This window comes from Ailuropoda melanoleuca, chromosome 7 (genome assembly GCF_002007445.2).
Source record: "Ailuropoda melanoleuca isolate Jingjing chromosome 7, ASM200744v2, whole genome shotgun sequence".
In the NCBI taxonomy this organism is placed as follows: Eukaryota; Metazoa; Chordata; class Mammalia; order Carnivora; family Ursidae; genus Ailuropoda; species Ailuropoda melanoleuca.
Window position 1 is genome coordinate 86,062,452 of NC_048224.1, and position 16,055 is coordinate 86,078,506.

Consider the following 16,055-nt stretch of genomic DNA (forward strand, 5'->3'; position numbering starts at 1 on the left):
CAGAGTGGCTATTCACACTCAGAACATGTGAACGTCACTGTCTTCCTCTCATGGACTGTCCTCTCTGGGTAGTGGCCAGCCTCCCTGGACCCCCCAAAAGTACCCCAGAGAGAGCAGAGGGGCTACTGTCCTCTAGGCTGCTTGGGGGTCTTTGTCCAGGGTACCAGCCCAGGTGAATCTATCTACTCAGGATGTCTCCTGGGAATACACCCCCACACACACACATCCACCCTGCAGCCCATAGGCAGACCTGACTGAGTGCAAGGCTGTCAGCTCTGGGAGCCACAGACTACACCCCCTTCCATCTAAGCAGAGGCCCACCAAGCCCAGCCCTGGGCCTCAGGATTCAGGAAAGCTAACCCCCACCGCATGATTTCGTAATTAGGACAACAAAGCTATAAAAATTGCATACCATTAAATAAATAACACAACAAAAGAAAACTCCACCCAGTGCTTGCCGCCCGTCCCCCGAGGCGGAGCCCAGGGTGGATTGGCAGTGTGGCGGGCACCAGCCTTCTGCAAACGCGAGCCGGCTGAGCACAGGTTCCAAACGGGGGACACCTGACGCAGGGGGCCCTGGCGCAAATAATGAACGCAACTTTCTGGCCAGTCACTGCCGCGTGGCCCGAGCACTTCCCCGGGAGCAGAGAGGCTGGAGGAGGGAAGCGGAGAGGGCGCGGAGCCTGGGAACCAACTCCCACCCCCGCGTGGTGAGGGGGCGCTGGCAGGTGTGGAGGCACCGTTCCCATGGTAACCAGGAGCTAAAACAAGCGCCGGCAGCCCCGGGACTCTGCGCTGGATCTGCGCGGCTGTTTGACTTGGGTAAGGCTTCGCACTTTAGCCACCGTGTGTGTAGGAGCCCGGACTCCCTCCTCCAGCCCCGGCCGGGTCAGAAGGAGCGGGGAGCTGTGTGGGGAGTGCGGGAAACAAAGAAACATCCACAGGCAGCCTTCTTTGTTTCTCTCCCCTTTCTCTGCCCCTCCTTCCGTTGGCCTTTCTGTGCCCGGCTAACTTCTCTTCCCTCTGTGAAGGGCGGTGTTGGCCCTTCATACTCCTACAAACCAAAGACGACGGGGCCTCTTCCTCTCCAGCAAAGCCTCTGGCTCTGCGTTCAAGGAAAAACTGTGGGTGTGGGTGGTAGGACTTCTTCTTCGAAGTTTGCGGCCTGCAGAGCCCAGCCCACTAAGCGGAAAAAGAATTCCCCAGCTGGAAAATTCCAGCCTTGCCCACAAACCGGTTCCTGTGGCCCAAAGCAAATCACTTGGTTTCCCCGTGTTCCCTTCCCCCACCTCTAAAATGGGAGAGAAACAGTGGTCCTAGCCTTCCAGGGAGATGGTGAGGCGCGGCCAGTGGCTGGTGTCCCACAGGTGTTCTGTGCCAAGTGTCTGCTCACAGCCACCCTCCTTGAAAGCTCAAACCTGAATAGATTTGGAATTCTATTTATAAAAAGGGCCTTAGGAAATGATGTTTTAATGAGTACACTGGGGTGTCTATACTGCTAAAAATTGCACTGATTGGTCTAAGGGAGGTCAAAAGACTTTTTTGACTTCTGGGCCTGTCCCCCTGGCATGTTGAATTGTGGACCCTGATCGGCCCGGGCATGGCGCTGTGGAACTCCCCAAAGCAGGCCAACCAGTTGTTCCCCCAGGAGGGCAGGCAGCTGCCTTCAGCCAAGAATCCTGCCAGTTAGAGAGGTTAGAAACAGCTACCGAGGACAATAGCCACGGCAACAGAACACCCTGGTTCCTTCACAGAAATAAGGCTTCTCCCTTGTCTGCAGCCAGAGTTTCCGAATGCCCGCTGGCAGCACCCCAGCCACACCCAAGGTCCTGTGACCCACTCTATTCTTTCCCACAGTGGCGGCTTTGTTGTCTGAGCCCACCCACAGCCCATCTCTTGGTTGCAAACCAGAAACTGGGGGTGCAGCCAGCCTCCTGTGTGCTTTTTCTTCCTGTGGACCATCTACCCAGTCCACGGACTTCTGTGGAAATCCTGCTATATGTCAGGAGTTGAGTGAGGCTGCCGACCCCGTGGCTGAGGCAGACCTGCACACAAACGCCAATAGTGTGAGAAGAAAAGGGCATGAAAAACTGGGGGGGGGGGGCACGACAGTCCTTCCAGAGGAGCTAGTATGTCTTCACAGAGGAGGTGACTTGGCATTGGGTTTTGGAGGATGGACAGACTTTAACGTGCTTTAGGAAATTCGAAAGCCAGCTAGGACCCCAAAAAAGAAATCCCACTCTGGAAGAGTTGGTGGAAATGTGTACCACGTCCTCCAGAAAAGAAAGTGTGACTATGAATACACTGAAGTACAAAAGGCCAGGAGGATGCCCTGCCAGGAGGACTGGTCAGTAGACTGAGCCCTCAGTCCCAGCTCCGCAATGCTGGCTGTGCCCACTCCGACTAGAGGCACTGGGTGTCTGGCCAAACCCCTGGTCTTCTCCCGAGTTGACTCTTCATGTTCAGTAAATAACACTGTTAACAAGGCCTCCTGCTAGGCACATCCAGGATTGACAGGAAATGCATGAGCCCTGCAGGGAGTGTTCTGAATAAGTCAGACTGTTCTAAAACCAAATTTCTCCTCATTATCTTCTTGGAAGGAGCACATACAACTATCTACCAAAGTTCGAGGCTTCTCTTGCACCATAAAACAGGTGAAGCCCTGCCCTCCCTTCTCTGCTGTTGTAGTTGGACTGAAATACACGGGTAAGTAGGGCCTTGGCAGCCACGAGTCCTCACCTAGCACTTGCTAGCCTTCTGGGATCTTAAGGGTTTACCTGGCCGCTTCACTTCAGGTTGTGTGGCTCAGAATCTCTTAGTCTACAAACATCTGCCTCTGTTGTTCCCAGCCCACCAAAACTAGGAAGTGCTGGCTTAATAACAAAGAGTTTGTTTCGTTTTTGGTACTTAATCCCTCCCAACCCCAAAGATCCTTCCCCTTTTAGACTGATGCCTCTACCTTTTTAGAAGAAAGGGATGCTTGTGCAGTGCACCCCAGGTCCTGGACTTCCTTCTCAGCTCAAATCCACTGAAGCCCCGTCCTGTTTTCACTGGCGGTTGCAATAAACTTCAGCTCTAGGTTGGTTCCCAGCTTCGAGCCATGCTTTTAGAGCCCAGGTCTATGTGTGCAGTTACAGCCATGTGCTCGGAACACCAGGGGCTGCACCAAACCGTGTCCATAGACACCGTCTCGAAGACAATAAACACTACGGCTCTTTTCAACCAGGCCATAGTTTTCTGAACTGACAACAGGTGGAGCTTCTCAGCCCTAACCAAATCCGTCTGTGCCACCAACTTTCTGCAGAGCTGCAGGGATTCCAGGAGGCACTGAGGAGAGATACAGCACCTAACGATGGCCCAGAACCCACTAATTCCCAGAACTTCATAACCTCTTGGCTGCTGAGGTTTCTGTCCTTAGGAGGGGCTCACTGCCCCAGAGTTATCCCTCTTTGAACAGGCCGTGGGGCCAACGTGGGATAATGGGCCTACCAAGATCACCTGTTCTCTGTCCTACAAAATTTCTAACACCTGGGAGCTTGCAGGCTCGCAGCCCCATCCTGGGCTCTGCAACAGGAGCAGACAAGCCGTTCTGCCTGGACTCCTGAGGATTCAGGTCTTCATATTCACATTCTAAATGACTGGGTAATTATGCTTGGAAGAAACCCACAAGCAGTCATAACAAAAACTCCCTTTGCTCTCCGTCTTACCAGGCTTTGCAGCAACTAAGGGCATTTTCAGGTCACAAATGATCTTCTTGGGGTGCCTGGGTGGCTCAGTCATTAAGCGTCTGCCTTCGGCTCAGGGCGTGATCCCGGCGTTATGGGATCGAGCCCCTCATCAGGCTTCTCCGCTGGGAGCCTGCTTCTTCCTCTCCCACTCCCCCTGCTTGTGTTCCCTCTCTCTCTGTCTCTCTCTCTCTATCAAATAAAAAAAAAAAAAAGGCAAACAAACAAAAAAAAACAAATGATCCTCTTCCTCTCTCATACTGTCTCTCCCTGGTCTCTCATTAAAATCTAGAACGCTCCCTGTTTCTCCAGCCCACCATGTGAAAACTTAGACCCACTAGCCAAACCAGCTGAACTTGATTTTGTAGGGAGGTCCACTGGTCGGGCAGGTAAGAGAGAGAAGGGGCTGTATCACTGAGCAGTAATAGCATAGTCTCTTTCATTAATAAGCCCCCCTCCCCTTCTCCCTCCACAGAATTCTCTTAACATGTCTTTATGGTGGCTAAAGCCTACCCCCTGCCCTTCCAACCCCAGAATATCCTTTGCTTTGAATATCCTCGCTTTGAATTAAGCGGGGACTGCCTGTTCCCCTCACGGGCCCCACACCCTAGAAGCCAGGCATAGTGCTGGCCTTCTCCTAGCTCCCTATTCTCTCCCCTTACGGATACTCCTCCAGCTTATGTTGACATTCTCCTCCTCTGTTTTCATTCATGACATAATCACACTTTACTGTATTTTAATTTATTTTTCTGTTTCCCTGCATAAGCAAGATCTTGAGGTCTATAGATGTGCCTTATGCAATCTTGCAGTCCCAATGCCTGACAGTATCTGGCACATAGAAAGTCAATAATTGTGGCAAGAAGGAGGAAAAGAAGGGAAAGGGGATAGGAAGGACCCTTGGAAGCTTATGATTTTGAGTAGCACAGTTTATAAGTTCTGGTTAATACACTGAATGATAGATTCACAAATATTTGAGCAACCTGAAAAGGTGAGGCAGAGCCAACAAGATTAAATTTAATACTGACCCACATAAATACTTGGTATCAGGTTCAAAAAATAAACTTAAGTTTAGCAAAACAAAACAAACAACGACGAAAAAAACACAACACAACAAAGTGTACAGTTCATACGAATATTTGTAGCTCGCTGTAGTGCAAATCTGTTGTGAGTAGCTCCAGAGAGCAGACCTGGGAAGGCTGGTTGAAAGCCCGAGGGAGGACGATTTAACAGAAGTCTGTGTAATTTGTTATGTGCTAAATACACTGTCTCGCACATAGAAATGGTGGCTATGATCTTTCTTATCATTATTACCAGCATCCTCGCCATTATTTATTATTTATAAGACCTGTCCAACAGTCTGCCTTGGGAAACACTGAGCTCCCATCCCTGGAAATCCAAGGTTATCACTGGGTAACCACCTGTCTGGGATGTTTGTCAACCTGATTCCTAACCCCTGGTCTCCCTTTCTCCATAATCCTGTGATTTGAAGAACAATGCTCTGTATGTCCTGGCTAGTGAAAGCCACAGATACAATTCCTGGCTGAGCAAACTGTCTTTTATATAAAGAAGCTTTGGCATCCCCCACATTTGTTGCAGTGTGCCTCCTTCAAGCAACCCCTCCAAAGCATCTCTTTGATGTTGAAAAATAAAATTGCTTTGTGTGAAAGCTCCTTTAATCTTATATAGATACAAATGCTTTGTGTCTTGGGGGATATGCCAAACTGCTCTTAGTAGTTCAGAATTAATCTCATTAAAGAAATCTCTGTTTAACCCCCACTGCTGTTTGCCAGCCATGTTGAATAATTCCGTACCCAATCCTGCTGCCTCTGCACTGTGCGCCCTTCCTGGATCCGGTGTTGTCGAAGAAAACACATCGGTGGGTTTAGGCTGGATCATGGCATTTCCATGTTTTGTTTAATGCTGTCATTGTAGAGGGCACCTGGGTGGCTCGGTTGGTTAAGCATCTGCATTCGGCTCAGATCATGATCTGGGTCCTGGGATCGAGCCCCACATGGGTCTCCCTGCTCAGCAGGGAGTCTGCTTCTTCCTCTCCCTCTGCCCCTTTCCCCTGTCTGTGTGCTCTCTCTCTCAAATACATTTTTTTAAAAATGCTGTCGTTGTAGAAGCTTCCTTTATACATTTTTATCTCATTTTCCTAATTTGAAAAAAAGGAAAGAAAAGGAAGAGGTAAGAGGAGCTTGCCTGTTACGAAAAATAACAAATGAAATGATGGAGTTGCTCATTAACTATCCAATTCCATATAAACATATAAACTAAGATCAGTATTGCTAAGAAAAATGGAGTTCATATAAGATAACAATCAGTTGTCTCTTTCCAAATATAGGAAACCCTTGATTAGATTACCTAGTCTGTAAAACATATTTTGTACGTAAATATATATTTTACATACATATATATCAGTAAATGAAATTACTGACTTCCTCCCTCCGGACACAAATTCTGGGTCTCCTCCATTAGGAGCCATCAGATGATCCAAGGTTACCACTGTGTGAAATAATCACTGATTTATTCATTTCGACAAATATTTATTTACCTCCTCCTATGTGCCAGGCATTATTCTAGGTGGCAGGAATGAAAGGGAGCAATGTTTCTATTCTCCAATATACATATCAATGAACATGATATAAATGTTATGAAGAAAACAAAACAACATGGTAAGAGGGGCCCCTAGGTGACTCAGTCAGTTAAATGTCCAACTCTTGACTTCAGCTAAGGTCATGATCTCAGGGTCCTGAGATCGAGCCCCACATCAGGCTCCGCACTCAGCAGGGATTCTGCTTGGGTTTCTCTTTCCCTCTCCCTCTGCCCCTCCCCCATGAGTGCTCACTCCCGTACACACAACGCACTCTCTCTCTCTCAAATAAATAAATCTTTAAAAAACAAAACAAAACAAAAAAAAGACTGCCTCTGAAGAATGGATTATCGGAGTAGAAGTAGTTGTAGAAGATGGCGGGCTAGACAAGGATGAGCACAGCAGTAGCTGACAGAAGAATGGATGCAGGGCTTTTTTGGAGGATAGTGCCAAGAGGACTTAATGATCAGTTAGTAGATTTGGGAGGATGAAAAAAGGAATCAAGGATAACTCCAAATTTCTACATCTGAGCAAGTATGTGAATTATACAAGAGGTTTCCAAACTTTCTCAGTTCTTGGCACTCTTAGTGTCTCAGTGAATTTTTCATGGTGCCGCCCTACATCAAAAGAAATCTGTACAGTTTTCATGTATTAGTTATACCCAAATAACTTCATAAATATTGTGTTGCATTATGTCACAAATTTATGTCACAACTTACTGTAGAAATTGAAAGAAAAAATAATGCTTTTATTTCATTCTCAAATAGCCATGATGACTCGTTAACAGACTGTGTGTGCCCATTGGGCGTTGCATGACTTCTCCAATCTTGGAATCTGATTGCACACGGCCACCCTCATTTTCTACTCCACACTGATTTTTGCGTGGTATTTGCTTTTTATCTCAACAACTGCCAAAAACCCAGCTTTGCAAAATATGCCATCATTAAAAGGAAGACAGCATAATCAAAAATTAGGTTTTCGTACAATACCCGACAGATGTCGAGTATTGCTGTTCTCTTCAAAAATTTAAAATCTACTGCAGCATCCCTGTGAGTTCTCTGTAGTGCCCGGGAAGCAACAGTGCTCGGATTGGTCGAACCATTTTGAGATGGGGAAGAGGGGGGAGAGGGAGGTTCTATGAGTGAGGGCTGCTTAGGTTTGATTTCCATGGTGAACATTCAAGGAGAGCTACTGACCAAGGAAGGTTAATGAAGAAACGCACTGTACCACAGAAGTACACCATTTCATATTAGCACAGGAAAAATATCCATTTTCTAATATTCTTAGAGAATGAGGTATTCTCTGGCTAATTTTCCAGGTAACTAAGAGCTAACCAGAAAACGTTTTTCTTTCAGCTGTTATTATTGAAAAATCTCTTGGCTTGGACTCAGTTCACTCTCTGACATCGTAAGTACTGAGCCATGAGCGTAACTGCTCATAACTACTGTGGCTTTGTTCCCAGGTCTTGAAGGCTGCACGGTCATGATTGCAAATAATTCTTACTGTCCTCCCTGTTAGACAGCCTGTAATCCCAGAAATAGCAATGGAACTCCACAAAGTGGATTTTATTTTCCTATAGTAATTATTCAATGCATTGCATTTCCCATCAAGAACACCACAATAGATCCTTCCCAGATGTGAGCACCAATAAGAAATATAAATGCAAGATTAAAACGTCCACAAATTTTGTAATCCAAAAAGTTTCTGAAAACTGAAAGTCTTTTTGGTAAGTTTGCGGCCAACCCATTTGGCCATAAAACCTGAACTGCTAGAACTCGGTTCAAAGCAAAATAAACTGCTGTGGAGCCATTTAAAGTTTCTCTTTATCCCACTTAGTGTGAAAATGTATGAGTTTGGCTATAGAAATACTAATAAGATCTGCACGGGGTGCTGCCACTGGCCCCTCTAGGGCAGAGATGTATTTAGGACATAATCACTATAAGGACAGCCTAAACTGGAAACAAACCTGAATGCCACAACACAACTGGGCCCAAGGGTTTTGAATAAGAGATAGATAGTCTTTAGATACGTAGGGCGGGAAGGAACCTAGAGCCCTTCTAGGTCAATCCACTGATACTACAAATGAGAAAAGAAGCCTAGTGGAAGGAGCAGGGAACATATTCAAAAATCACACATTCAGCTTGGAGCTCAACCAAGCTGGTACTGTATCTCCTGCCATCTACTCCCACAGCCCCTTCAGGCGCCTCCATGTGCGCTCCTGTGAGCTGAGAACACAATACCTCAGCACACCGCTAGTGTCCACAGGGCACACCCAAAATACACTTCTACTGAGATCCGAAGCTGAACTAACTGAAAATGAATATGTCATCTGTTATGAAGTTCTCAATGATCCCACTTCATTTCTCATAATTTTGAAGAGTTGAGGGAGATCATTCAAAGGCATTCTATAGGACTTGTCAAGATTAGTCCAGTAAACTTTTAACTGGTGATGTCTTTCCATCTAAATGAATTTTCCTTTAGCAAATAGGAACTCTAAATAATATTTTCGGTTCTTCTAAATAATTGCCATTAGGGCCTCTCCACTTGAGGGAATCGCTACGAATTTGAGTTGTCAAGACTAGAAAGATGATGTACCTTTCTTGCCTCTTTGCAGCGTGGTTTTGACTTGGAATTGGACAGACCTAATATGGAACCCCAAATATGTGAGCCCTGGTTTTCTAAGTTGAAAAATAGGATATTAACACTTTACCTGATTTCTGTGAATCTTTATATTTAAAAAAAAAATGTAAAATACCTTATTCTGTTCTAGGCACATAGGAAATGCTCAGTAATGACACAAACCTCACTTCCCCCGCCTCTCCTTCATCTCACCCTGTTTACGTTATCACAGAAAATGATTGTTTAACCTAGGGTGAGGGGGTGCTGAGAACTGAAGCCAGTGCTCCAAGAAGTGCTGTCCTCCAAAGAACATAGTCTCTCAACCCACATCATAGTCCCCGTGGGGAGAGAACACTATTCTGCAATGGCACACCTGTGTCCAAATCCTAGTTTGGCCACTTTTTACTTGTCCGATCTTAACCAAGTCATTTAATTTCTCTGAACCTGACTATTGCTGTAAAATGGAGATAATCGTGTTTGCCACTAAAGATGCCAAGATGAACAAATTCAATCAGGCCCATTTACTGGTTTCGCAACTCAAAGGATTATACAAATAGTTGGAGCTTAGAGAATGAGAGTAGTACACCAAACCTAGAAACAGGAGAACATTGTCCTGATTTCGACAAAAGGAGAAAAGAAGGTGGATGTGGCAAATTATGTCCCAGTGAGTTGGATATTGAGGCTGGGCACAGTTCTAGAACATTTCCTGTAAGGGTTTGGGAGCACCTGGGAGCGGTGTCAGGTAGCACAGATTCCTGGATAGCAAGTCACATGGGACTGGACCTCTCCCACCAACCCTTAGAGAAGTGGGGAGATCTTGAGAAAGGGCAAGTCCCAGGGAGCCAAAGAGGAGAACCCCCCCCCCAGAAAGTAGAGAGAAAAGGGGCTTCAGAGAGACAGGAGGGGGGGGGGGTCTCAGAGAACACAGGGGGAGGGGCATCTTGAGTCAAGGGGCCAGGCTCAGAGAGGCAAAGAGGAGCAGCCTCAGGGAGGTGAGCTGCTGGGAGAGCAGAGGGGAAGGAGCCTCAATGGCTAGGTCCTGCCAGCTGCCCAGAGAAATTGCCTTATTCTTTAAAAAGACCTTTTCTCTCTCTTTCTTTTTTCCCCAACAAACAATGTTTGTAGTAAGATCTTCTTTCTCCCCACTTCAGTTCATTTTTGATGCTCAGGAAAAAAACAATTTCTTCCTGTAAACTATTTTTTGTCAATGTGACCCTCTAAAGATTGTAAGCCCTTCTGTTTCCCTTAAACACTGAGCCCCATTCCCTCATCTATAAAGAGGAGATGATGGTGCCTACATTACGGGTTGCTGTGAAGACTAAGGGGGCCCAGCACAGTGGCTGATGTGAAGATGTTAAATCCCTTCCCCCAGCCTCTCCTGACTGATGGATGAAAATGGCAGGACAGACTGGGCCAGCGTCCTTGGGGCTCTCTGGTTTGACATCTGTACCGATGATTTGAATGAAGACACACATACTAGGAAGCTGGGAGAGTTCAGAAATGACTGGCAGTCTAATAAAAAATTATTGGGAGGAGCCGGAGAAAATGTAAAGTCCCAGTGAGAGAGGAAAGGGACCCACTGTCATTTTGGAGTGGGAGCTCTGAACACGGTGACAGAGCTGCCCACTGTTTTCTCAGGCATGCCACACGGTGTTGGGGAGATGGCTACACTCACACTGGGCCTTGGTTCTGGACAGGGAGGGATCAGGCTTCACGCATTCATTCAATAAATTATTATTTCCTACTCCGTGCTGGGCACAGTTCTAGGCACTTTGGCAAATCAGTGACAAAAACAAAGATCCTGGCCCTCAGGAAATTTACATTTCAGTGAGAGGAGACAGACAATACACATATTAATGAATCGAGTACTTAATATGTTAGAAAGTGATAAATGGGGGCGCCTGGGTAGTGCAGTCGTTAAGCGTCTGCCTTCGGCTCAGGGCGTGATCCCAGCGTTATGGAATCGAACCCCACATCAGGCTCCTCCACTGGGAGCCTGCTTCTTCCTCTCCCACTCCCCCTGCTTGTGTTCCATCTCTCGCTGGCTGTCTCTGTCAAATAAATAAATAAAATCTTTAAAAAAAAAGTGATAAATGCTCTGGAAGAAAAAGGAAAAATTAGAGCAAGTTAGGGGAGATCAGAAGGGCCAGGGTTCCTGGGGAACGGGCCCAGAGAACAGTAGAGTGAAGGCCTTGGACAGAGCAGTGCCTGGCAATGTCAGGACAATGCTGAGATCTGTGTGGCAGGAGCAGGAGGAGGGAGAGGGCAGGAGGAGGCAGTTGGGAGAGGTGGTGGGGGCCAAGCGGGAAGGACCTGCAGTCCTGAAAAGGCTTTGACTTTCAATGCAAGATGCAAGCCATTGCAGGGTTTTGCATGGACGGGTGAGGTGACAGGACCTCAGTTTTAAAAGCAGGCTACCTATGGAGAATTTGTGGCTAGCAGAGGGCTGCAACAGTCGAGGCAGGGTGGGGTGCTGACCAGACAAGGGGCAGGTAGGAAGTGGGAGATCCTTTGAAGGAGGAGACAGCTTGACTTCGTGGCTGGGCGGCAGGGTGAGGAGGAGACGGGAGGACTCCAAGGGCTCTGTCAGCAGCTGAGGGGCAAGGGGAGAAGAGCAGGATCGCGGTTTGGGCACAGCGAGTCCGAGAGGTCTAGTAGATGTCCAAGCAGAGATGCCAAGAAGGCAGTTGGAGAGCCGAGCCTGGGGCCCTGGGAAAAGGTCTGACTGCTATCTCCAAACACTTCAGAGACCGTCAAGGGGGAAGAGGAGTGAGAACCCTTCGTTGTGGCTCCCCCAGGGATGAAAGGGGCAGACGATGGAGTAGAAGTCAGAGTGAGAAAGGCCCTGATGCAGTTCGAGCCCGGCTGAATCACAGCTGTGAAAGCTGAATGAGCCAGGCTGCCTCCTGTTTCTAGATAACAGCTTCCTGAGATCAGGGCTGAGAGTCAGAAAACAGACTGAGCCACTATGCAGGAGGTGTGTCCTGGCCAGAAAGACATCACCATAACATTCCCTGGGGCCAGGCAGTCTTCCAAGGAGGGTTCCAGCCTCCCAAGGATAAGGGAGCTCACTTCTGGCAATATCCCTGGCCATCTTTTTCCCCAGGGCCCAGCCACCAGGACCTGAATGAAAGACAGACCCTAATCTCCCAAACTCTCACTAAGCTGCAGTAGCTACCAGGGAGCAGGGCAGCAGAAAGCAGTCTCTTTTTTCTGTCCCCATGCCATGAACTAAATAAGGTGCACACACACACTCACACACATGCTCACACACACACACACACACACACACTCACACTTCAGGAATAAGTGTGCAATAACAACATAGCTCACGTTTGTGTCTGGCGCAACTTAATTACATGTATTGCCTCACTGAATCCTCACAGGAGACTGGTTCTCTCCACTCTCCTCATTTTTCAGATTAAGAAATTAAGTCACAGGGGAGTTAAGAAACTCACTCAAAGTCGCATGTAGGTGGCCAAGCTGGATTTGACCCCAGGAAACCTGGCCCCAGATCCTAACCACCATGCCCTTCTGCTAGCACTTTCAGAAGTTTATTTCTTGTTCTTGCTTCAATTTTCCCTTTCCACACAGAGTCCTCCTCTGCGGACCCTCTGACGCGGTTCTGTGGGAAGCAGTGTTGAGTCTTTGATGGGGAGTGGCCAGTCTACAAAGCTGTCCCCCCTGCTGGAGCACAGGGGGATTGGCAGGGCTGGACCTGGAAGGGTCCATCAGCGGGTGTGTGCTGGACCCTGGGGGAGGGGACGTCCAGCAAGGGAGCCCTGGCTGCGACAGGGAGCTGGACACTGGAACCAGTGTGCAGGGACCAGAGGGCACTTGGGCTTCCAAATGCCTTCCCTGTTAGAAAAGCCAGACCCCTCCCTTCTTTTGAGAACACAAAGGGGGAGGATGGTGATGACAAAGAGCGGCCATTTGGTGCTGACAGACCAAGGATCAGTTGAGGTCCTTGGGCTGCTTCCCTGGAAACATAGCTGTCCTGATGTCCAGAGGGCACAGGAGGACCCAGGAGGAGGCGTGAGGGGAGGAGAGCTGACAAATCACGTCCTTGCATGTCTTTCCATCCCCCTCTCTCTCCAGAGCCTTCATGTGGGGCCACATGAGCTGTGCAAAGCAAACATGCTCATTCTCATGGGGCAGCCCAATTTCCTGCCCCAAGGACTTAGTTCCCACCCAACTGCAAGTCCCTTTGCATGCACTTGACTTCCAAAGCACGAAGCCCCGCAGCCAGTCTGTAGAGCCCCAGCCCCAGGGAGAGGGGCAAAGAACAACTCAGGAGCAGCACCACCCTCCCATCTTGGAAACCAGTGCCGAGACCCTACCAATCCATTTACCTAAAAAGCCACAATCAGAACATGGAGCCTTTCTTTAGGTCACTCACTTGGAAGCCAGGGGTTGCTGTTATTTTTCATGAGATCAGCCATTTACAAGGGGACTACTCTCTTCTACTTATTACATTACTTATGTGTTCCTCATGTATTTCAAACTAAGAATGTTTGGGGATCCTGGCCTCAACGCCTCAGCATGAAAAATGGGATCCCCAAAAAAATCACTGAAGGGAAATCAGTTGGGCCTCTCACTTACAGTGCAATGTGGAAGGGGTTACGTAGATCTAAACCTCCAAGACTGTGGTCCTACGGTGACCTCTGTTATAAAGTTCTACCCTCTTCATTAAATAAGCATATGTACATAATCAGCAAATATCCTTGGCAATGCACACAGTATATATTTAACCCTTAATACTTTTCTTTGCTCTTTCATTTATTCACTCAACAGGTATTACAGAGTGTCTATCATGTGCCAATCACCACGGTAGGTATGGGTTCAGTGTTGAACCAAACAGCCTCGAGCAAAGGCCCCATCGCTCTGTGGGGCCAGAAAGATAAAGCCAATGCATGTGTAGGCAAAGTGTGAGAAATATCCGTCCTTCTAGTGTATCTTTTGTTTTCCAACTTTTGCCAGAGACAGAGAGCCATGGCTCTACTCTAAGCAAAACAACAGGACCCGTGTGAGGATGAGCCTCCCTGAGTGTCTGAACAGATTACAGGTAGTGGTGGGGACGGAACCAGAAATGGACTGTGCAGCCCCATTGCGGGGAGGCAACCTCACCTCAGCAGCCCCGTCTCCACCTGGGAAAACCAAGAAGGGGTTGCCTGAGATTCCTGCTTCCAAGAGAAGCCAGAACTCTTAATTTTTTTTGTGAATTCTGACAATTCTAAATATTCACTCTCAATTTCTTTTAAAAATTACTTAAGCTGAATAAAATATGTCTGCCAGCCTGGTTTGATTGACGCAGCCATTTTGTGAAGCCAGTCTAAAATTTTATGACCCATGATTGGCCATTATAAAGTGGATGTTTCCTGCCGTAACCCCAGAAATTAAGCCACAATGTGTCAGGAACCGGGGTCAAAATGAGTCGAGATCCGAATCACAAGTCAAAACCCGGATGTTTGCCTCAGACACTGGGTATCAAGTTGCCTTGATATTTATTTCTGCCCGATGGCTTTTCTTGTAAGTTTCTAGCAGAATTAAGGGGAGAAGGTCAAGAGTGCAGTTTCTTTTCTGATCGTTGAAATGAGAATGCAGCGAACTGAGCTCTTTTGCGAGGCCTGGTGAGAAAACGGAAAGAAAAGGTCCTTATCCCTGAATGATATCATGCCGTTGGTAAATGCATTCGGGGCCATCCAGGGGACCCAGTGATTCTGACCCTTGATCTCAAGCAGCTAAAAAGTATAAAAAGTAGGAAATCCCCGACGTGTAAGCATGCCTTTGATGGAGTGGCTGGTGCCCACCCGTGCTCCCTCGCCGCTCCTGGGGTAGGGCTTAACAGACCCGGTCTCCGATTGCTCTCGTTTTCCCCAGTCCCTTCCTTCTCCTGCCGGCCTAGGGAGCCGGGCTCAGGAGCGAGCAGGGGTCAGAAATGGACAGCTATAGTAACTGGCACATTTCAGATTTTAAGTCAAAATAGGCCTGGGGAGGGGGCTCCTTTAAAACAGCGGAGGCTCCGGTAGACATAGATGTAGGCCCCAACGCTTTCCCATAGCTCACCCTTTGCCTCAAAGGCGTTCTCCGCCCCCCCCACCCCCTCACGGGTGTGATTTACAGCTCACCGTGCTGCAATTGTGGGAGCCTACTAAAAACACACATGCAGACCACAGAGCTGTGAGTGCCGGAGGAAAGGGTCTCTGCTGTTTCTGGGAAATGACCGCAAGAACCCTGTGCTCTGGAGTTTTTAATCCTCTCGCCTTCCCAGTTAGCACCCAGCACAAAATGCTTCATAAAGCGCTCCACCCACTGGCTCTGCCCTTGCTTTTACCACCAAGTCAATTCTCTGTTAGGTCCCTTTTCCCCGCCCCAGGCAGCTCTGCTTACTCCCTACCCTCCAACCTTCTAAAACACCAAACTACCTCTGAGGACTTTCCCCTTTGCTTTTCCCAATTCTGCAGTCGGTTTACGCTTTGTGAAGCTGCCTGTCACAGGGTGGGTTGTCCGGAGATGGACTCAAAGATGCAGACCATAAGGTGCAACCAGTGGAAATAGAAGGTGTATATTAGGGACCAAGGCCCGAGAAAGGCCAGGAAGGACTGGTGAAAGGAACGGTTCTGTGCAACAGGCTCTGCAAGCTTGCCTGTTAAAGCTGACCTGCCTGAGTCCAACGGACTTACATTACCCGCACCCCACACCTTGCTCAGTCAGCAGATGCGGGCTGCCCAGAGAAGGTGGCTCTGCCGCCAAGGCAGTTCCTGAAGGACCTGGTGGCTGGAGGCGGTCTGTAGACCACAGTCCCCACAGCTGGGCAGCAAGTCCTTTCAAAGGAAGTTTGGGCAGCACCCTCTGCCCCAGGCTAATCCTCTCAGAATCTGATAATCCAAGGGTTCTAGCAACCCTGCAGGTGGACAGATAAGCCCAATGGCACACTATAAATGTGTTCATGCATCACACTTCTCAGGTTGGGCATCAGGTTGCCCACGTGCTGGCAGGAGATCCTATGATCTCATCCAGCCAGTTCCCTAAAACAGGGCTTCCTGGTCTAAGATCTGAAAAAAAGGAAGGCCAAGATATTGCTCCATTAAGTCCTTGGAGCAAATCAGAAGATTCCG

At 48.1% G+C, this 16,055-nt stretch overlaps 1 protein-coding gene across 1 annotated transcript in view; it reads left to right on the forward strand.

Moving 5' to 3' along the window:
* Positions 1-508: 508 nt before the first annotated feature.
* ERICH6B (glutamate rich 6B) overlaps positions 509-16,055 on the forward strand; it is a 60,786-nt gene continuing 45,239 nt past the window's right edge. Inside the window, exons 1-2 of the mRNA XM_034663792.1 lie at positions 509-822; positions 7,674-7,725. The gene's annotated coding sequence lies outside the window, so the exon portion shown is untranslated. The remainder of the gene's footprint in view (positions 823-7,673; positions 7,726-16,055) is intronic.